Here is a 24582-nt window from a genome sequence, read left to right as displayed (position 1 = left end):
CATCATTTGTTATTTATGCAAAAACCGAACCGTTTTGCCGTTATTCAACGCCAAAGGCGGAATTTTTTTACGTTTTTGCCGTTCCGGAGGTTCTAATGGGCATTTGTGGTAAGAAGACGTTGATTTATCAAGATAACTGTGAAATACTTTTATTTAGGCATTTTAATTTACTAAATTTCAGGTGAAGTACATTTTTTTGTATATCCAACCGATTTTCGTCGAGATGGATTTCATTTGTTAAAACAAGAAAATGAAGTGAATATAACATAAATAATTGCTATAACATAAGTGATAAAAGAAACACAAATCATGTGCATTTGAAATTCCTTTTGACAAAAATCGGTTGGATATACAAAAAAATTTACTTCACATGAAATTTAGTAAATTAAAATGCCTAAATAAAAGTATTTCACAGTTATCTTGATAAATCAACATCTTCTTACCACAAATGCCCATTAGAACCTCCGGAACGGCAAAACGTAAAAAAATTCCGCCTTTGGCGTTGAATAACGGCAAAACGGTTCGGTTTTTGCGGTTTTTGCATAAAAAACAAATGATGTGTCTTGAAAAGTTCTACAAAAATAAAGAAATAGTCTATGGCCCTAAAACGACTCCTTCCCCCTAAAAATGGGCAAAAACCATCACTTTTCAAAAACATGCACAGGGTGTCCCAAAAGTGTAAAAAATTGTAAAATAGGCAAATATTATTGTTATTAGTCAAAATCTGTATCTATATGACAGTTTTAAGTAACTTAAAAATAGAAAAAAAATTTAAAAAAAAAACAAAATTTTTTTTTCTCTTTTTTTGAAAATACAGGGTGTCCCAAAAATATGAAAATATTAATCTGGTCAGAAAACACTATGGCCAAACATACTAAGACACTTATTAGAGTAATTTGAAAAAAATAGCCAATTTGGACCAAGTTTTAGCTCTACAGACGCAAAAATCACATTTACAGGGTGTCCCAAAGTGAAATTTGACAACCTTATAGTCCCGGATGGTCCAAACCGTTATATACCACATATGCACACAGATAAAACACAGGATTTAAGCCAAAAAAAAATGATTTTTTTCAGACAGGTATTTTGGGTATTACGCTAGATATCCAAAATACACTTTTTGTTGGACACCCTGTAAAATTAGAGTTTTGGCCAAAATAGCATTATGTGCGCTTTTTACATGAATAAACGATCATTTTGGTGTATAAAATGTATAGATTGGATGTAAGATTGATGAAAAAATTAATTTATAAAATTGTGAAAAAATGGGTGTTTTTTACATTTTTTTTACCTAACTTCATAGATAGCTAGATATCTAGACATCCAGGGACTCTGAAACTTTTTTTTGGCCATCCAGCATCCTTGAATGACCCAACGGACCAAAATATAGAGTATTAACAAAATCGGAGAGGTAGTGCAGAAAAGTGGTACATTTGGCAAATAATGCACCAGAAGGTACAATTAGGAGATTGAAACTAGTTTTTTTAGCCCCGACGTGCCGAAGGCTATAGATCAATTTATTTACTATGTTTCTCTCCCATCCCTGGCCTAAATATACTATTGCAGTGGTTCTAAGGTTGTAAATTTAAACAAATATGCCATCTTTTCTTTCCTTAATACAATTCTCTTAGAGGCCTGCTTGGAATCTTCATCTAAAATAAAATGAGATTAATTATGTCCTATAGTAGCGCAGCTATAAATAGCAAGTTAACTTGTATCTTAGTAGCTTAATAGCCAATACTTTTTAAAAAGTGAAGCTTTTCTACAATTCGGGCCTGTCTGAAGGTCTATTCATTCACAACAGATAGCTTATATTTAGGCATATTAGAATTGTTCTGAATTGTTATAAAAAAACTTTTTACCAAGAATAAGGTATAATAGATTTAAGAAAACTACAAAAAAAAATTTAAATTGCACCACTAAAAATGACATACCTTGATCAAGAAATCTACAGATGAGTAACCTCACTGAGTTTGGTAGTGGTACCTTTGTACATAGTTTCCTTAAAAATATTTTTTTTGTATTATTGAACCTTCATATAGCCTTTTATACTATCTATCCTACATCCTATAATATAAAGTTAAGGCTTTTGTCCTAGGATAAATATCTCGAAAAATGCTTGTTCGAATAGATTGAAATTTTCAGGGAAGCTTTATAAATGTCCTAAAGTGATATCTCCCATCCTCCCCTAAGGGCTAGGGGCGAAGCAACTAGTATTCTATATTTTAGCTAACTATCTAATATTTACATTGGTAAATCGAGATTAACCTATCTATTTACCTGTATGTTAGTATCATCTGTATAGCGGATACATATATGGGGCACTTGAGGAGGGGCGAGTTGAATTCGATAATCCAATTTTTTATTTTAGATTCATAAAGGAAAAGTAAAAAAATTGTTTTAGTTAAAAAAAGTAAAATTTTTTATATTTTTTTTTGTGGATGTGGGGGGTAATTTTTTTCTAGTTGCCATTTTTCTTGGGAGGGTGGTGGTACCCTCTCCCAAAATAGTAATAAACCTTCCCAGGAGAACCATATCGATTCAGCGTTTAGCAAGATCCTTAGGTACAGACAGAAAAACAGATAGACATCCTGTAACTTCATTATGAGGATGTCTATCGTTTTGATCTCCCATCTAATTACCTAATTGCTTGACTTTGATACTGAGAAACATCTGTATAAACTTGATTGTTGCAATCAGCTGATCCAAAACCATTCTCAGAACATTTATTACTGAACAATATCATAAAGGGATTAGTAGCTTTCACAAAATTCCATGAGTAAGATTCCAGTCAAATGCGCTTATTAGGTCAAACTGTTTTCAAATATGCTTTTACTATGCGTTTGGTCAACATTAAGGACAGTTAGACTTAATAAGCGCATGTGTCTGGACGCTTGCTCACAATTTAACGGAATATTGCAAAAGCTACTATTCCCTTTTTGCCTAGATTACAATTATTTCCAAAATTAAAGACCCCTCAAAACTTACACACTTAACTGAGGTAATTCCAAAATAATGGAATGACAGTTTTATTTTTAATTTATTGCTAATATAACATTCATTTTAAATAGAAGAAATTTCCAAACTGTATTACATAAGTGATTAGTTGCTTTGCTCCTCAAGGAAATACCTGAATTGTTTTTTAGAAAAGGATGTCCCATTTTCCTTGAAAATACCTGCGTATTAACAGTAATTTTTTCACCACAAAGAAGAGCCAATGGTTAGCGAAAATTTAAGCTTTAGCTAAACAGACAGACAGGTATTGTTCTACTTTAAATAATATACTAGCGTCTACGCCCCTAAAAGCCTCTAGGGGAACTTAAGTTGACCTCATCCCATATTAAATTTGAGTTTCAAAAGAGTAAAAAAATATCTTTTTTTTTTGGGGGGGGGTGAAGACACACTCCTCAAAAATAGTTTAAAACCTTCCCAGGACCTATGAGAAGCTTCACTGTAAACGAGAACAATTTGCGAGATCCTCCAGGACAGACAAAAACGCCTACTACTTTATATAACAGGATAAAAAAAGGAATAGGGAAGAACTAACATGCACATCGAAATACTAAAGAATACCTTCGAACATTGAATTTTCCATCATCTTCACTCAGAAAACTTAAATCCTTTAAATAAAAAAAAGTTATAAAATGATTGTTAAAGTTTTTATAAGTTGATATACATTTTTTACAGTATAGCAATAACAAGATAATACCTTAGAAAAAGTGAGAGCTGTAAGATTAACTGCACACCAAATTAGAATCTAAAAAAATGTATACATTGAAAAGATATCATTTAACCGCCCCCTCCCCATTCCTCAGTCTTTTTTCATACCTAAAGAAACACTATTGTATAAACACACTTATACTTACCAAAATGATTAATATAAAATGAAACTTTTCAAATATTAAAGAAAATTAAAAACCAGTATTAACAAATGTCCAAAATACTGAAAAAGCACTACAAAATTTTAATATCAATTAGTCTGAAACAAGTTTTCAAATTGACGAAATCCCTAGTACAGTATGTTTGTTTGTTACAATATATTTTGGTCAATTGGTAATCCTATTTTCCAATTTCATTCAACTGTAACTAAACAAAGTGTCTAAAGATCAGCCATGTGACGTCATAATAATGAGGAATTATCCATCTCTTTTTTAAGGGTTTTCTTTCCCATTTCTTCTCTCATCTCCCTCATTTTTATGACGTCACATGGCTGATTTTTGATACACTTTGTCCAGTTACCCTTCTAATGCCTAAACGTTTCACTTTATTTCTAATTATTTTGATACTTATTACTTACTCAATACTCATACAATCATTGATACATTTGCCAATGGTAAACAATTTAGTTTTATTTAGCTACTTTTGGTGATTTGTCCTTTTTAGATTTTAAATTGTCAAAAAGATCACCTTGTGTCTCATGATATAGTGAAAGAATGAAAAGCTTTTCCAGCTAATTTCTTATTTATATCAAAATTTGTTCCTCTAATTCGATTATTCATCTTTTTAGGGTGAATAAAAAATTTTAATTTTGTAAAGGTTATCTATCAATATTATTATCCATTCTAGGAAAATATGTATTTGTATATTTTTTTTTGTAACCATAGCACTAAAATCAAAATATTTAACTTACACTTGTTTAATGTGATAGTTTAAAATGATTCTTAAAACACCTTGTAAAACCACAATTCTGTTTAAAGAAAAACTAATAATGAAATTGATCTATAAATATTTTCTTTCCTATTCATTTGAATAAACAAAATTTTATGTTAATTTATGCCAAAAATATCTAAATTCCGTGTTTGTGTGGTAACCGCCTCGGTTAAATGGCCGTTACCCAAGTTCAAATGACTACGGCAGTGCGGACAGACGTGGACACGTATAATTATAGAGAAGCTGGGCTTCTCTAGCTATCACTAAATAACAAACAAAGTCTATTCAGATATTACTTTATTCAGGGTCCAGAGGTTACTAATTTATAATACAACAAATAATAAATACACAGATTGGAATAAATAATACTAAAGCAAAATCAATATAACTATATATACATTAATCAAAATGGGCAACAATGATCCCCCATCCCTGGAAGGGGTGGGGGAACTAAACAATGCAGCTTAGCCATAATACGGCTGTCAAAATATATCATTAATTTTAAAGCATAGGGAGGGGTCAGGCTGACCCCTTCCCCGGTACTCGGGGGAGGGCCCTCGGCCCTTCTCCGAACCAAGGTCAGGGTTGCCACATAACATGGCTCAGGGTCGCCAAATACCACAACTCTCCCCTCGGAAGGCTGGGAGGGGGGTTTTTCCCACCAGACTTCCGACAGTGGTTGAGGCCTTCGGCCCGCTCATTATGGGACTGTTATTTACAAGGGTTAACAATTCAATGGAATCCTAGTGGTGCTTTTTAGAGTTGATGGGCCCCCAACGTGGGGTAGAAGGTAGAGGCTGGCTTTTGTTGGGCACGTAGCTCGGTGCCAGCGGGTGTCAGGCCACCATGGGGCGCGGCCGCTGCGGGGCCGGTCAGCAACGGGGCGTTCTGGTTGGCTGTGGCAGCGGCTGGAGCACTGGCCACAAGGTTGACTGTCTGGGCGGCAGCCTGGCCTACCGAGGGGCCGCGGGGCTTTCCGGAGTGCGGCCCAGGCTTGCCTAGGCGGACATTCCCACTATTGGCTGACTTCATAGACACCATTTCCTCGGCTGCTTCCCGGCCAATAGGAATGGCATCCCAGTCCACTGAAAAGTCCGGGGACTTGGCATGGTTGGCCTTGGCCCTGGCCAAGGCCTTGCGATACAAGGTTGGGTGATACAGGAATACTTGCGACATCGCGTTCAGGGCGGCACGTACACCTCCTTGTGCTGCTGCCAGGGAGATGATGGTTAAGTCTCCCAGTAGCTTGAGAATCAACAGCAACAAACACAGTATGGCTGCGCCATCTCCCCACTCGTGAATGGCTTGTCTAAATCCAGCCCAGACATCCAGGGTTTCCTCCCCTTCCTCCACCAGTCGGTCAATATTATAGGAAACTATGCCATGGTCTCCGGTGGCTGAACAGCTTCCCTGCTGGACGCAGGAGCCATAAGACAGGCCGGTCAGCATGGCGGCCTTATACGCCGGAAACGATAGTAGCTGCTGCCAATCATTCAGCTCGGCCTTGGAATACAACCCTCCCGAGCTAAAGTCATCCAAGGGCTCGGTCAGCAGTTGTTTGGGTGTATCCAGCGGGGGCGGCCTCTTCTTAGGGGCTGGAGTTAGCTCTATCCACCCTTCCTCGGCGTGTACAGTTAGGGGGTAGGTGGAGGAGCAGGGAATCTTGGTGGCGTAACCGCTATACACCTTTGTCACGGCATCTACAAATCCTGTGGGCTCCACCGGCACCTTGTCCCAGCATTCATTGCTCTCCCTTACCACGTATTTATTACGCTGGCAGGTAAGCTGGAGCAATACATCTCCCCTCAAGATAGAGAACGTGCTCCCCTGGACACGCACCGGATGGGCCGGGTCTAGCTGCTGGAGCTTCCAGCAGTTGGCCGCCACCTCTTCTGCTGCTGCGCTTCGCATCCGAGTCTCCAGGGTAAATCCGATGTAGGCCGCGTGTATCTGGGCCTGGAGGGGGACATCCACGTCCCTAGCCAATACTCTGGGCAACGCTGCCGCGGCCGGGTTGGCTGCCACGAACAATGCTGGGTGGTTGGTGGCATGGGCTTCAAAGTCGCAGTTCACTATCGAGGTGGGGGTAGTCATGTTAATAAAGAATTGCGCCTGATGGTCAACCAGGAATGCATCCATCACCAGGCTGGGCTGGAGGCTGCGGATCAGCCTCAAGGGGCAATCTCTCCCCAGGTGGTCCCACACGTACGTGGCCTCTCCGGTGACACAGGACAGCTCGGACTGGGGACACGCCAGGGTCAGGTGGTCGGACTGGGACTCCACCCGTCCGTTCTCGACTACGTAGGTCTCCTCCTTGACCAGCAGCCGTCGCTCCTGGAGCACTAACTCATTGCGGTACAGTTGGCCTTCAAAATGGACGTCCTCCCCTTCACAACCCACCCCCTCAGGGCTGTTGACCAGTGCTCCCACCATATCAAGGGTGAAGAACAGGGGGTGGTTCAGCTGGAACGTCAATGGCTTGGTCTTGCCTGGCAGGGTGTAGACTCGGCTCCGGGCCAGGTCCCGGCAAGTCTCTGGGTCAATCTTGGTTGGCCGCATGAGGGTGGGGACCGACGTCACCTTCAGGTGGCCCCAGACTCCACACCTGAATGTCCACTGGGACACTGTGAGTTGACAGCTATACTCCGTGGTCTCCCGGATCTTAACTTGTTGCAGGATATGTACCTCATGGCCCAGAGGCACCTCCTGGTGTAGCGGCTCTTTGCTACACATCTGCTCTTTGTTGAAGGCGGTGACATGGGTGGGGTTGGCACAGTCCCACCCTACTAAGACATAGCTGGCCGTAGGCCACACAGCTGCTAGCAATAGGCCCCACAGAACCATCCACCAATGGGAAAACCTGCCAGACAGCCACCATCCTCGTGCGCGCATCTGGGGGTTCTCGGCTCTGGCCACAACGGCTTCCTGGGAAGGAGGACTGCTTGTCTGCTCCTGGCTAGATATAAATTTCCATTGAGTGTTATCCTTAGACGCCCGGGGCTTCCCGATACCCTCCCCAATGACGGACTGACAGGCGACTGGTGCCTGTCTGGGCGTCGGCTCCCCTAGCCTCAAGGTGGCCCTTCCCTCATCCATGGCATGCCCAGTGGCATGGGGCTCTAGTGCGTGTGGCACAGGCTCGCCCTGCATTACATCCCTCCCCTGCCCTAGGAACTCAGGTGCATGTGGCACAGACAAGTCCTGATACCCCCAAATCTCAATCTCCCCAGCCTCTAGTGCGGGGGGCACAGGCAAGGCTGGGGGGTTACAATATTTTGGGTACAATGTATTGGTCGATTTTAACTTATCCTGGCTCGGTTGAGGGGGCTGGACAGCTGGACGCAGTTGAGGGACAGCTGGACTCTCCCTGCTGGCTGGGGGCTCGGGCTGACTGGGGGTGACGGGTGTCACCCCTTCCTCTGGGGCTGCGGGCTCGTTCCAGGATCCAGGTCTCTCGGTGGCGGCGACGGTTGTCGCATCAGCTTGGTGGTGCGGGGTAGCACCTCTCGTCCTTCCCAGGTGGCGACGCCGGTTGGCGTCCCATACATCGACTCGGACTCGCTGGCTAGCGCCTCTTGCCTCTCCCGCTCGGCGGCCGCGAGGGCCTCCCCGTACACCATCCCGGTGGCGCTGGGTAGCGCCCCTTGTCTCTCGCTGGGGGTGACAGGGGTTACCTCCTCCTTCGGGGGACTCGGTCTGGCGGGTACCATCATGTTGAGGCCGAAGGGCAGCGGCCGCAGGACTTCTGGCTCCGCAATGTTGGTTGGCTGCACGTACTCCGGTCCCATGTGGTTGAGGCTGAAGCCCAGGCCAACCTGGTTGGGTTCAGCCGCTCCTCCCAGCACGTTGATCCTGGCTGGGATGGTCCCAAACTGCGGCATTCCTTCTGAGTGGCCCACAGCGCTGGGGGCGGCGGCTTGCTGGAGTGTTGCTGGCGGCGCGCTCCCTTCCATGTTGGCTACCTGGGAGCTGGGCTTTCCCGAGTTAGCGCCCTTGCCGGCTACGCGTCTCCTCCCGGCTACCTGGTCCCAGTCAGCCTTGCACTCGGCTGCCGTATGGCCTGCGTAGTGGCAACGTTCACATCTGGCAGGCCGGTCACGGCGGGACTGGGTGCGTCGCTCTTCTAGGCTGACCTCCATAGGCGTAGGACAGTCTCTGACTCGGTGGCCTTTCCCATGGCAGCGGTAGCAGCGGCCTGGAATCTTGGAGGCGTAGTCTGGTGCAACCTTCCCCATCTGGTGGAGACCTGGAGCCAAGGCGCCAATCTCCATTGGCTCCGAATCATCATACTGGGGCAACTGGACGCTGGCCGATCCCGTGAGTCCGTCGGTGGCGTCCACCAGGCACACACCCTCCTTCAGCTGCTTGGTGATCATGGTCACGGTGAACATGGCTCGCCTCGTGTACTCAGGTACCGAGGCGATCTCATGTCCCATCATTTCACGTTTCACGTTGGCGTTGCGGATGCCACGGTTAAGCTCATCAATGAGCAACTCCAGATCTTCGTGGCTGTAGGCCTCCCTGTACAGGGCGCACTTTGTGGAGATATAGGCCTGGATGGGCTCTGTCGAGTGTTGCCTATAGTCCCTGAAGGCTTGCTTCAGGGTCTGGGACTCATAGGCTGGACGAAACAACATTTCACACTCGGCCTTGACTTGTTCGTAGGTCAAGGCTTGGCCTGCCTCCCCAAACAAGTGGGAGGCCATCTCCGCCGCCTGCCCCGCCAGGGATAGTAAGAGGGCGTTGCGGCGGTTCAGCGTGTCATGGGCGGGTACGCGGTAAGCCGCCCATGACATTTCCAGCCTCCGGATGTGGGAGTTCCAGGACTGCTTGGGCGGTCCTCGGTACTCCAGCAGGTTACTCAGCATCAGCTTGCGGTACTCGGCTGGAGCCGGCTGGGGATCGTCCTGGAGCCATCCTTGAAGCTGATTGCCTCCTTGCGCTTGTTGTTGCTCCATCGGGTCAAAGGTTCAGCGTCGGGTCACTAATTCTAAGCCAACACTATAGGCTGCTTACACTTGTGGTCACTATTCTAGCAACCGCTACCGTTTATCACTTGGTTGGTAGTTTGAACTACAAATATATAAAATAGGTGTACACTAGGGTACTTTTCACTAGCTTATCAGCTTTAGGGTAGGCTGGTAGGTCTAGAGAGTTGTTGAGGGTCTGAACTGCTGTCAGGAACTGATTTAGTTTTCCTTATCACACTGTAGATAGGGGGAGGAGCTTTGCAAGTTTTTTTTCTAAAAATATATCTTTTGTATGCTATAGAGTAGCTCCCCTCCTGTGTGTGTGTGTGTGTGTGTGAAATCCCTTTTCTCACAACGCGCCTACGCGCTGTCAGAGCCCGCACACAGGTGAAACGCGCCTCTATCCCTCAATCTGCTCTCTCATTGGTCCGCTTTATCTCCTTTGTCTGTCAGATTTCGTTGCGTTCCGAGCTTCACTGCGCAACCCGTGAAATGCGCTCCGTTCTCCCGGTCTCTGTCTCTGCACGGTAGACGGACTTATCCGAGTGCGGGGAGAAGGGGGAACGCGTGAGGGGACGGGGTAAGGACGCCCTTCCCCAGGTGGGGAGGGGGGTGCCGCGGGCTTGAGGTGACTGGGTTATAAGGTAGGTGGGCTTCTCCCTTAATCCTTGGATTATCAGATGTCACCTTCAATTGTATTTACTTCAATTTATGGGTGAACCCTCCCCTTCTGTTGGGATAGGGGGGTGTATTTGCCGTGCTGCAGGTTTGGGGGTCCGAGTGTTTACCAATGCATTGTTAGCTTGCACCTGGGTTCTATTTTTGGCTTATCAAAATTCACGGCAATTGTTTACCAAACCCTGCCCATAAATCTATTGTTTAGCTTTCACACCAGGGAGGCAATCCATAAAATCTGATACAATATCTGTTTTTCTCAATGGGTGGCTGCGCTGTAGCCTCTCAGGATACTTGGAGTTAACGTAGTTTTTCTCCTACTTGGTACACTACACTCGTATTTTTGCTCACAGCTCGCGGCTATTTTGCTTGCTTCAGCCAGTCGGCGGCAGGGAATGTCCCGTCCTGCAGCGCCGTGGGTCCGAATCCAGGTGGTGGCGGCAGGGAATGTCCTGTCCTGCAGCGCCGTGGGTTCGAATTCCGCTATCTTTCGCAGTAAGTAATGGGCCTGTTTCAGCCGTCTGCAATTACTTGGCCTGTTTCAGCCCGTCCGCAGGCCTGTTTCAGCCTTTGAGCGCCCAATCCTCCGTTAGATTTTGTCGCTCTCCGCGGTTCTCCGTGGTCTTTCGCTAGGTTTCGCTTCCACAACTGCCGGATACAGAGTTAGACCTTGCTATCCAGGGTGGGTAATTCAGGTTGCTTGTGTCAGTTTTGCCAGTTTCACTGCTGGGAGTACCTTAGCCTCAGCTGCGCGTCTGCTCTACACTTGTGTTTTGCCGTAATCTCACACAGCTGTCACCAAGTTGTGGTAACCGCCTCGGTTAAATGGCCGTTACCCAAGTTCAAATGACTACGGCAGTGCGGACAGACGTGGACACGTATAATTATAGAGAAGCTGGGCTTCTCTAGCTATCACTAAATAACAAACAAAGTCTATTCAGATGTTACTTTATTTAGGGTCCAGAGGTTACTAATTTATAATACAACAAATAATAAATACACAGATTGGAATAAATAATACTAAAGCAAAATCAATCTAACTATATATACATTAATCAAAATGGGCAACAATGATCCCCCATCCCTGGAAGGGGTGGGGGAACCAAACAATGCAGCTTAACCATAATACGGCTGTCAAAATCTATCATTAATTTTAAAGCATAGGGAGGGGTCAGGCTGACCCCTTCCCTGGTACTCGGGGGAGGGCCCTCGGCCCTTCTCCGAACCAAGGTCAGGGTTGCCACATAACATGGCTCAGGGTCGCCGAATACCACATTTGATAATGTAATTAGAAATCTGATTTGGTTATAGTTAAGAGTTTTATATTTATTAAATTGTTTTATTAATTTTAACTTCCCACTTTTCCAATTATTTTCATTTTCATCTACTTCATTATATTTTTATTATGTTAAACAACATACATAAAAGCAAAGCTCAACAAAGACAAACAAAAATGAACAAAATTGGAGCAACAAAACATATAATTTTTAACATATTTAAATATGGACCGAGAATTTTGTAAATAAATCTATCCCTAAACTACTTAACAGGATGTTTAATATTGGACATACTTAAATTTTGAGGCTTGATTAAAGAAATCCATTGCTTATAAAAATTTGTCTAATAATCTTAGGTATCAATAAAAGTCAAGTGAATATGGTACTTATATCATATATTCATTTCCTTAATAAAAATAAAACCTACATGGACATTTATGTTCTTTTGTAATGATACAGAGTTGTAATAAATGGAATCTATTTATCACGTAAACCATTTTGTAATGTTTGGAAACTAAGGGCGGTTCTGACCTGCCTAAATTAACAAACAAGAACTTTTTGTTACAAAAATACAGAGTGACCCTAAATGCGGAAAAGCTTTATTTTAAAAACAAAGAAACAAAAAAGAATATTTTCCTGTATTTTTAAATAATTTATTTTCTCGTAATCATTCGTATCTGGTGGATAGGAACCGGTTCTCATCCATACGAAAAAACTATGTCTAGCATTGTATTATATCCAGCTTTCTACGAATAAAAAAATGTACAATCATAAGAATAAAACCCGTTTTTTTTAGCCCATGACTTCGGCACCTCGGGGCTAAAAAAACTTGTTTTAATCTCATAATCGTACATTCAATATCCGCGGAAAGCTGTTTATAATACGATGCGTGAAATAACTAATATGTATTATCTTCATTTTTTAAAACTTACCTCAATGTAAATGTCGTTTTACAAAGGGTGTATATTCAAAGATTTTTTTCACAGTAAATTTCTAATAAAAAGCTAATTATATACTTGAGAATATTAAAAATATTTCATATTAAAGTTAAAATTTAAGATATTTTACCAAATACTCATTTATATGGTCATGTAATTTGGTGTTTAATCAAAAAATAATTATAAAATTTACATGGATAAACATCAACAGCATATTAGAAGAACAATTTAATTAGATATTATCTAATTATTATATCCACATACTTACAAATACAATAATGATCAATATCAAATGAATTGGCCATGGCAAGGGAAAATATCAATATCACAAATTTTGTTAAATACATTTTTCTTGTAACAACTTGAAAAAAAGGAACTATGAACAATACAATTATTTGACACTTCTGAGAATGCCCAATGTTGCAATAGTCTATGTTGGATGCAAGAACTTGCTGATATATAAAGTGCATTATTTGCCAAATGTACCACTTTTCAGCACTACCTCTCCGATTTTGTTAATACTCTATATTTTGGTCCGTTGGGTCATTCAAGGATGCTGGATGGCCAAAAAAAAGTTTCAGAGTCCCTGGATGTCTAAATATATAGCTATCTATGAAGGTAGGTAACAAAAATTTAAAAAACACCCATTTTTTCACAATTTTAAAAATTAATTTTTTCATCAATCTTACATCCAACCTATACATTTTATACACCAAAATGATCGTTTATTCATGTAAAAATCGCACATAATGCTATTTTGGCCAAAACTCTAATTTTACAGGGTGTCCAACAAAAAGTGTATTTTGGATATCTAGCATAATACCCAAAATACCTGTCCGAAAAAAATCATTTTTTTGGCTTACATCCTGTGTTTTATCTGTGGGCATATGTGGTATATAACAGTTCGGAGGACCCGGGACTATAAGGTTGTCAAATTTCATTTTGGAACACCCTGTAAATGTGATTTTTGTGTCTATAGAGCTAAAACTTGGTCCAAATTGGCTATTTTTTTCAAATTACTCTAATATGTGTCTTAGTATGTTTGGCAATAGTGTTTTCTGACCAGATCAATATTTTCCTATTTTTTGGACACCCTGTATTTTCAAAAAAAGAGAAAAAAAATTTTTGTTTTTTTTTAAATTTTTTTTTCTATTTTTAAGTTACTTAAAACTGTCATATAGATACAGATTTTGACTAATAACAATAATATTTGCCTATTTTAAAATTTTTACACTTTTGGGACACCCTGTGCATGTTTTTGAAAAATGATGGTTTTTGTCCATTTTTGGGAGGAAGGAGTCGTTTTAAGGCCATAGACTATTTCTTCATTTTTGTAGAACTTTTCAAGATACATCATTTGTTATTTATGCAAAAAGCGCAAAAACCGAACCGTTTTGCCGTTATTGACTGCCAAAGGCGGAATTTTTACGTTTTTTTGCCGTTCCCGAGGATTTAATGCGCATTTAGGTAGGAAGACGTTAATTTTTCAAGATAACTGTGAAATACTTTTATTTAAGCATTTTTTTTACTAAATTTCATGTGAAGTAAAAACTTTTGTGTATCCAACCGATTTTTGTCAAAAGGAATTTCAAATGCACATGGTTTATGTTTCTTTTATTACTTATGTTATAGCAATTATTTATATTATATACACTTCATTTTCTTGTTTTAACAATTGAAATCCATCTCGACGAAAAACGATTAGCTGCACAAAAAATTTGACTTAATATGAATTTTAGAAAATTAAATTTCCTAAATAAAAGTATTTCAGAGTAATCTAGAAAAATCAACGTCTTCCTACCTAAAATGCGCATTAAATCCTCGAGAACGGCAAAAAACGTAAAAAATTCCGCCTTTGGCAGTGAATAACGGCAAAACGGTTCGGTTTTTGCGCTTATTGCATAAATAACAAATGATGTATCTTGAAAAGTTCTACAAAAATGAAGAAATAGTCTATGGCCTTAAAACGACTCCTTCCTCCCAAAAATGGACAAAAACCATCATTTTTCAAAAACATGCACAGGGTGTCCCAAAAGTGTAAAAATTTGTATAATAGGCAAATATTATTGTTATTAGTCAAAATCTGTATCTATATGACAGTTTTAAGTAACTTAAAAATAGAAAAAAAAATAAAAAAAAACAAAAATTTTTTTTCTCTTTTTTTGAAAATACAGGGTGTCCAAAAAATAGGAAAATATTGATCTGGTCAGAAAACACTATTGCCAAACATACTAAGACACATATTAGAGTAATTTGAAAAAAAAATAGCCAATTTGGACCAAGTTTTAGCTCTACAGACACAAAAATCACATTTACAGGGTGTTCCAAAATGAAATTTAACAACCTTATAGTACCGGGTCCTCCGAACCGTTATATACCACATATGCCCACAGATAAAACACAGGATTTAAGCCAAAAAAAAATGATTTTTTTCGGACAGGTATTTTGGGTATTATGCTAGATATCCAAAATACACTTTTTGTTGGACACCCTGTAAAATTAGAGTTTTGGCCAAAATAGCATTATGTGCGCTTTTTACATAAATAAACGATCATTTTGGTGTATAAAATGTATAGGTTGGATGTAAGATTGATGAAAAATTTTAAAACAGCTGTAGAGCGGCCAATTTTGCAGCTAGGATGACCAAATTTTAGGACGAACTTTTATTTTTCATAACAAAAAAATTAATTTTTCTGATCATCGCCGAAAAACGGCAAATAACGGAAACCGCCATATTCGGCGGTTACGGCGGTAAAACGGCGGTTGGCGGCGCCAATTAATATTTTTATCTGTTTGTTGTTGCTCAAGGATTTACCAAAAAAAATTATAGGTCTCTAGCTGTAATAGAAGCCACGATATTCATGATATATGTCTGTAGTAAAAGCCGGACAAAAATCGGTCACAAAGTCGGTCAGGGAGCGGTCAAACGGTCATAACACCACTTTTCTCAGAAGGTCATTGATATCTAAGTATTCACCAAAAAAAATTTAGGTTTCTACCTTATACACAAAAGTCATAATGTAGAAATTAAGATTTACTTAGAATTTTTTTCTAAATTTGGTGCTACCCAACCGACTTTGACCGGACGCCACGACCGACACAGACCAGATATCCTAATAAAATCAACTCTTGCCGACGTATAATTACTAAACTTAAAAAGTCATGAAGTCACAGCACTCCATCTTACCTACAAAAAAAATGAGATTGAAAAAACTAGAGGGGGGGGGGCTCTTGGAGCCCCCCCCCCCCCCCCCCGATCTGTAAGGGTTAATAAATAAAGTAAATGGTATTATGCTTAATACTACAAGACATGATATTACAACTACAATTTTATTACATAACAATTTTAAAAACTTATCTATATAGATGTTTATTACAACACTTATGGAAGCAAACAATAAAAGTATAAAGCATAGAAAATTAAAAGAAGAATTATCTAATATATTATATTCATAATTGAAATTTATATTTATATTTACTAAATATGCTATAACTAGCAATGCTGTAAATATTAAGAAGTCAACAAGACTAAATGATTTTGTTTTATAGTTTAAATAGCAGAAAACCTTGATGATTGTTGAAATTACTGGGCTCATTTTTTCCTCATTACCTAGTTTGTCTTTTAAAACAGTTTTTCAAAGATTTGTTTCAATGGATCTTTGAAGACCCACCCATTCATCTCCATCCCAAACTAATCCTGTAACACCATCAATTTCATCTCTCTCTGTATTCTTATTATAATTCTTACTTTTTATAGTCATCATCATACCACTGAGGAATATTATAACAATAGGAATAATAGACCAAAAGTCTAAATATGAAATCATTAAACTAAATGATATTGTTCTGTAAATTATCACTACAAGATTAATTGGTGTTAGATTTGTATCAAAGTTAAGGATTTTATGTAGATGTATGACTGTAATTGATATTCCAATAATAGTTGATAGTACCACAGGATATATTATACAAGCACTCCTTCCAAGGTCATCCACTAAGCAGGTTCTGTTATCCAATGTTATTACCCCTCTCAGTAACAGAAACGCTAAAGCAATGTTATTTGAGCAAGAATAAATAATTGTTCTTATTGAATTCACTATTGTAATTCTTCTGTTAAGATTTTCTTGGAAATCTAGTCCACAAATTGTTGTCATAAATGACAATAAGGATAAATGTTGCAAGAGTAACATTGTTGAGATTATTTTCATCCATTCATATTTTCCATTTGTTTGAACTAATTCTGTTTTGTAGAAACATTCATTAATTGCAATGAGAATGTTTATCACAAATGGAAGAATTAGCAATCCTAAAGCATAAATAAATGTTCTCTCACTATAGCCATGACTTATTATTACAAATATTCCAATACAAATGTTTATTGAAAAAAATACATTTTCAATGATGTTAACCAACAGTATTTTCATAAAATTTGTACTTGGTATTGTTTTCAAACATGATTCACTCAATGAATTTTTCTCAGAGTTAACAGTATTTGCTCCTTTATTCATTTTTGTGTTTGTTATTTGCAATGAAGGCAAATATTCTTTGTAAACTGAATTCTTGGTTGAACAAGAAAGATTCTTCACTACAACCTCCAACTTTCCCTCACTTTAATTTACTAGATTTTTTTATACTTTTACCCTCATACTTGAATATATACAGTATTAAAGCAAAGAAACTCTATCCTTCTACCTTTTTATTTATTAAAAAAATATAAAGAATGTGTTCTAACTTTTGTGATTTAAAAAAAAATAGCTAGATGGTGCTTTTAGTAAGTAGTATATATAAAATGATCCATAGAATTTAGACAATAGACATACAATAGTTTTTTTTGTAGACCTCTTATTTTTTAAGTAATTTAAGTTAAAAAAAAAAATAAGTTGGTTTTAAGGTACAAAAATGCAACAAAATTTGACACCTTACTTTTTAAATTCTGTTGAGTAGTTATTGAAAAAATCTATTTTGTTGAACATAATTGGATCAAAACTTTGAACTTTGGGAGCTAAAAAAAGGGTTACAAAAAAGCACAAAAGTGGTAACGCTTTGGGTACAAGTTCTTTCCATGTTACCTTTGAAAATTGTCTGCATTTTGCAGTATAAAAACCAACCCATTTACTGCATGACCTTTTTCTAAGAAGTCCTATCTTTGTATGGTAATGAGTTGCTCCTGCTTTGGGCCTAGGCATTTCCCCTATTCTAACTATTTATGTCACACATCTGAATTAATAAATTCAACAATTGATTGCTTTATCAATTCAAAAATTAAAATTTTGATATGCAGGGAGGGAGAAACAATAGACTAAATATAGTTTTATGCAATATAATTTGGTAGGTAAATTTATTTACCATTCATTGTCTCATCACTGAAATCTAACATTCCCATGATGATGATATTACTGTCATTATTGTGTTAAATGTTTTTTGAAAATTGGTATCATTTTTAAAATTTATCATTTTCTTCTTATACATAGATAATAATTTTGTAATATTGTCTATAAACATTTAGAATGAACATTTTAATAAATTATTTACTTCTCAAGTCTTTAATTTGTAAAATTCTAGTGATTTCTGATTAATTTATTTCAACTAATATAAACAACTAGAACATGTAATAATTTAGTGTTATTTTAAAAAATTTGTAAAATTATGTTTAGTTGCTAAAAATTATTTATTGGTTGTTAGAAAGCTGATTTTTTACTAGAGCCATGAAACATTTTGAGTATTTGAATTTATTTAAAAAGAAAGGCACCTAAAAGAAAATGTGCATAAATAAAACAAATGAGATTGATTATAGATTTTATGCTGAATAAATAATATTGTAAAATAAGCTCCTTAAGGAGGTAAAAGAAGCCATGATCTGAAATAATTGTTTTTAGGCTTTTGATTTCCACCAAAGCTTTAGGAGAAATTTTAGTTCCCTTTAATGGCCAAAATTTAAATTTCTGTTTTTCTTTTTTATTATTGCTATTATTTCACTAACCTTTATTTCCTACTATCCAGTTTTTATTTGTAACTTTGCAGGATTCATAAATTTCAAAATCAATATTGAGGTTGATAGTATAAATATTCAGATTTTAGCTTTAAACTTAAAAATAAAATAAACTTTAATACATGAAATGGATTTCTAATGTGTAATACATAAATATGATATAGGAAATATATAAAATAGAAAATTTAAAGCTAAAACATTGTTTTGTGGATGAGTGTGGGAGAAAGTTGGAGGTTGGAGTGAAGAATCTTTCTTGTTCAACCAAATATTCAGTATACAAAGAATATTTGTCTACATTGCAACACAAAAATAAAATGAACAATGAAGTAGAAAATACAAAATCCGAGAAAAATTCGATAAGTGAATCATGTTGGAAAACAATACCAAGTACAAATTTTATGAAAATACTGTTGGTTAACATAATTGAAAATGTATTCTTTTCAATAAACATTTGTATTGGAATATTTGTCATTATAAGACATGACTATAGTGAGAGAACATTTATTTATGCTTTAGGATTATTGTTTCTTCCATTTATGATAAATGTTATCATAACAATTAATGAATGTTTCTTCAAAACAGAATTAGTTCAAACAAATGGAAAATATGAATGGATGAAAATAATTCTAACAATGCTACTCTTGCAACATTTGCCATTATTGTTATTGTTAGTGACAATGTGTGGTCCAGATTTCCAAGAAAATCTTACCAGAAGACTCACAATAGTGAACTCAAGAAGATCAATTATTTATTCTTGTTTAAATAACATTGCTTTAGTGTTTCTGTTACTGAGAGGGGTAATAACATGGGATAACAGAACCTGCTTAGTAGATGATCTCGGAAGGAGTGCATGCATCATTTATCCTGTGGTTCTAATAATTGTTATTGGAATATTAGTCACAGTCATACATGTACATAAGATCTACGGCCTGGATACATTCTCAATGCCAATTACTCTCATTGTGATAATCTACAGAACTATTGCATTTAGTTTAATAATATCATATTTAGACTTTTGGTCTATTATTCCAATTGTTATAATATACCTCAGTGGTATGATGATCACTATAAAAAGTGAAAAAACAAGGTTATAACAATGAGAAAGATGAAATTGATGGTGCTAAAGGGTTAGTTTGGGATGGAGATGAATGGATCAGTCTACAAACATCCATTGAGTCAAACCTTACAAAAACAGTCTATACTGTTAAACCATTTAATAATAGGAAATTCAGTTCTGCTATTGAAGCTATTATTAATTCTTTTTGCCATACAAAATATGAAACACAGTTATTCTATCCTGTAGATATTTTGATTATAACAGTATTGTTGGTTATAATGTATTTAGTAAATATCAGTGAAAATTTCAATTATGAATACAATATTTTGGAGAATTCTTCTTTTAACTTATTATGTTTTATGCTTTTGTTTTTTGGTATAGTTAAAATTGTTCTTAGTCGGATGAATATTTTTTTTGAATTTTCATGTAATCAGTTTTTAGTCATAACATCATGTCTTGTTATAATAACTATCCTACCATTTTCCTTATTTCTTAACAGTCATTTAACCCCAGTGTCAAGAGTATATTTCTTTACAATTACAAACAATAATAATACAAGTCACATTTCTTTGATAGAAGAAACTGTAGATGCTGGGTCTAATTTTAAAAGTTCTGATTTTATTCATTTCTTTCAAAAAGACCAAATAAAATTTAATCCTAAATACTTATCTAAAAAGAAAAGCCTTGTTTTCTGTGATGTTGTGAAATATTGTAATAATGAAAATCTTAATTTTGTCATAACTCATGCAGATAACAATGTAAGATCTAGTTCACCAAAAATATTTTCACCCAAAACTTTGATTTACCTTAACCAAGATTTTGATATAGAAAAAGTCTTAAAGATGGCAAATTCTTCAAATTTCCTTTATGCCACACACAAAAAGCCAAATGATAAAATATTTTCAGATATACTCTCGTGTTCTGATGAAAGAAATATTGAAATATATTCACCTGTTATTATTAATAAAAAATGTGATTAATTATATCTAAAAAGTGGAAAAGTATTTCAAACAAAATGTATTTCTATGTATGACAAAACCTTCCAAGTACAAGTTCAATGTAAAACAATAAACTCTGATTTCCAGATAATTTTAAATAACACCAATGTTCCTAAAAATAATTTTTCTTTTACAAATAAACTTACAAATGATTTATGTTGTTACAATAATTCACATTCAGTTAGTTTTTATGGAAATTGTGAAATACACAAAAGTCTTTCTTTTCTTGATTTAAATCCTTTATTTAATATCAAAGCAAATTCATGTTTCAAACACAGATTTTTACAGCATTGGGCTTTTGTAGAATTATCACAAGTATGTATTGCTCAGATTTCTTATTTTACAAAATGCTACAACTCAAAAATATTTGATTATGATTGTGAAATAGATTTATTCTCTTGTAAGAACAAAGTTGTGTAATAAAATTTGTATACTAAGTTTAATTTATGTTAAAATACCAGTAAGGTTTTTTCTTATGTCTGTTAAGATCTTGTTACCATGCTCTAATTAACTTTTCCATATCAGGTCAGCTATGTAATGAATGACTTTGTTCAAAAGTCTAGGGGCCCAGCAACTATAAGTCAAATAATTTTTTTTTAACTATACATAGATAACAAGAATAATGACAACAACAATGAGTTGTAAAGCTGGTAAAGCCCCCCCCCCCCCCCCCAGCCAAAAATACTATAGAACTCTAAAATGGTAATTTTTTATAGTGAGGCGGGGGGGAGAATATCAATAATGTTTCTAAAAACTTTGGGGGTAAGTAAGCACCCATTAATTCAGGGCTAAGTAAATACCCCTGTAAATGGGCTATAAATCATACTGATACCTAAAGTTTTAGAACCATTTTCATTGCACCAACCCTTTGTTTGCACGACTATTGTCTGAAATACCTAACTGTGTTAATAGCTTATAGGGTATTTCCACTACACTAACTATTAATGGCATTTGTCTGACAGAGTAGCAGTAGGAACCATTTTCTCCTCTTTAGTAGTGTATTCCAACTCCTTAACAACATCAAGCTGGTATGTCACCAATTACGCCAATGGTGGAGATTAAATTGTCTTATGTGATTTGCCTTACAGCAATCAAAAACTTTTACTGTGAATATTCCCATTACTAGCAGAGCATCTGCTCTTTTATTCATTTCATCAGCCCATCTGTCTATTACACTGATGTAGTGTAGATGGAAATATGATTTTCTCGGCTGGTATTAATGATATAATATAAATAGAATAAAATTGTTTTGTGTCTTCCTATGGAAAACGACATTTAACTTCAACTAACTTCAATGCTATGTCAGACCAGCATTTAAAAAAAAATTAGTACATTCCTCCATCTTACATCAATGATTACCTATACGGGTATATTCGGACTAGGCTGCTTTCCAAGAATCTTGAACGTCAGGTCCAACAACTATGGATAACTAAGGGGAGCCTTGGAGTATTAAGTTAAATAGCATTCAATCAAAAACAAACTCTTTTATTGAACAATCTTTGTCGGGAAGTTTTAATTGTGCATAATAATGAGTTACACCTGTTTGGGGCCAGAGTATTCCCACTACTCTAGCTATTAATGTCAAGCACCTGAAATAGCAGCAGTAGGAACCAATTTTAATATCTCTAATATGACGCAGTGTTGAGATTTGAATTACACCCGCAACGACGAGTGCTTGCACTACGTATTGAGCCATTATCGCATATTACCCTTTTCCCTTTGTTGTGATACTATTTACAACTGTATTTGATTAATACTTTATTCTAATTTGCGGCTAGGCCCCTAGAGGCCTTATGGGGCCCTTAAGGTTTTTTTTGAGGGGGGGGGGGGGGGGGATGGAAGTTGTCGCCTCCACTTTCAATTCTAGTTAAGAAAAAGATTCGTCAAACTTATACGTAGGAAAGACCAGTTGGTCATACAGGGGGGTCTCCAGCAGCACTTTAAATTTTCTAGAGGTAATTAATTACTCTCCCCTAAAACCATCCCAGAACCTATTTGAAACTGCATTGTAAAAGAGAACCATATCTTTCGACACAGACAGACACACAGGGTAGTACCCTTCCATTAACCTAGTTATAAACCTTCCTAGGACCTATGAGAAGCTACATTGTAAAGGAGAATCAAATAAGTTCAGCAGTTAGCAAGATCCTTCGACACAGATAAACACATACAAAGACACACACAGATATTGTTACTTTTTTGTAATGAAAACGAAAAACATTAAATGTTTTGCTTAAATCAAACTAACATTAAAGGTTCAACTGTTAAGAATCATAATGCATAAATTGATAGGACACTTCTAAAATGTTTAATTAATATAAAAGCTTTCCTTTACAGATAGATAGTCTGGCCGTAATTATAGAAAAGCTTCACTTTAAAGTAGCTGTATCACTAAATAAGTACCTATTCTAAGACATATTTATAAACATTTATAAACATGTTAATATATTACTAGAATTTTTAAAGGGTGATTCTTAAGGCTATCAGACACACTGTTAAAAGCGTGGCTTTGCTACTACTAAATCTCACATTGTAAGTACGTCCAAATTCAGCAACATCTTATTCTATTCAGGGGGGAAGGAGACTTTGAACTAAAAATAACACCGGTACCCAATCTTTTGTAACCTAATTATCCCATTCGTTGGCGTAAAGACTTTGAGTACTTTGATTGGTTGGTTCAAAAATAGTAGTGTTTAAACATTTCAACCGATAATTTGTTCGCTTGTGCGAATTACTGAATGATTTATTAAGCATGGCTTTTAATAATGCTGTCATCCTTATTTTTTCAACTTTTTTGTGAAAACACTAGAATATCTTAAACTGTTTTATATATATATTTATTACAAATTGTTACAATAGATTCAATTTACATGAAAATAATTCATAATCATATTCATTATTTTTCAATGCAGAGGTATAACATCTGGTAAAGTAAGAAATTTGTAGAAAAAAATCAGAAAAAAGGTAACTATGTTGTAAGTGTAAATTAACATTAAACAAGATTAAAACTATGGTTATTTAAAATATTTTCCTCATGGATAAAATTTTCATTAATATTGAATAATATAAAATAAAAATAAAAAATCAAGAAGAAAAAAATATGTTATTATTGAAGTTTCGCTTATGATTGGTGTTAAAATGTTCTATCATGATTTTTAACAATAAAAATTGCAATACCTATGTTTATAATTGATAAGGTATTTTTAGTAGCGAAGCTACTCTAGAATTCACTTTGTCCGTCCGTCAGTCCATCAGTCCGTCAGTCCGTCCGTAACGCTATGGGGGAAATGGGATTTACTCAGCTCCTATAAAAGATAGAATGCTGAAATTTTTTGACAACATTCCCACCATCAAGGAGCACAATTAACTATAAAACATCATTGGCGGTCGGACCGATTTTTAGCAGGTTTTAGGCTATTTTTATATTTTTCACATTTTCTTCATATCTCCAGTGTTTATGGTCCAATTTTAAAATTTTTTCAGTTACAGATATCAAAATTAAATTTCCCGTCGTTTAAAGACACAACCATGAAGGTCAGACTGCCTTTTTAGCAGGTTTTAGGCTATTTTTATAGTTTTCACATTTTTCTCCATATCTTCAGTGTCTATGGTCCGATTTTCAAAAATTTTTCAGTTATAGATATCAAAATTAAATTTCCCGTCTTTTAAAGAAAACAACCATGATGGCCGGACTGCCTTTTTAGCAGGTTTTAGGCTGTTTTTATATTCTTAACATTTTTCTCCATATCTTCAGTGATTATAGTCCGATTTTCAAAAATTTTTCAGTTATAGATATCAAAATAAAATTTCCTGTCTTTTAAAGAAAATAACCATGACGGCCAGACTGCCTTTTTGGCAGGTTTTAGGCTAATTTTTATATATTTTACACTTTTTTCCATATCTTCAGTATATATGGTCCGATTTTCCCAATTTTTTAAGTTAAGGATTTAAAAATTAATTTTTTTGTCGTTTAAAGTAAACAACAATGGCGGCCAGACTGCCTTTTATCAGGTTTTTGGCTATTTTTA

At 36.8% G+C, this 24582-nt stretch overlaps 1 long non-coding RNA gene across 1 annotated transcript; it reads right to left on the bottom strand.

The window, feature by feature from the left end:
• Positions 1–1604: 1604 nt before the first annotated feature.
• Positions 1605–3762, bottom strand: LOC145305620 (uncharacterized). Its single transcript, XR_013874640.1, has 5 exons — positions 3710–3762; positions 3574–3620; positions 2643–2732; positions 1935–2002; positions 1605–1652 (listed from the first exon to the last, which is right to left on the bottom strand). It is a non-coding gene; the product is annotated as an uncharacterized LOC145305620 (long non-coding RNA).
• Positions 3763–24582: the final 20820 nt, after the last annotated feature.

This window comes from Acartia tonsa, chromosome 14 (genome assembly GCF_053477335.1).
Source record: "Acartia tonsa isolate MP-2025a chromosome 14, ASM5347733v1, whole genome shotgun sequence".
NCBI classification, from domain to species: domain Eukaryota; kingdom Metazoa; phylum Arthropoda; class Copepoda; order Calanoida; family Acartiidae; genus Acartia; species Acartia tonsa.
The sequence above is the reverse complement of the archived record's forward strand: the minus strand, read 5'-3'. Positions and strand labels throughout refer to the sequence as shown.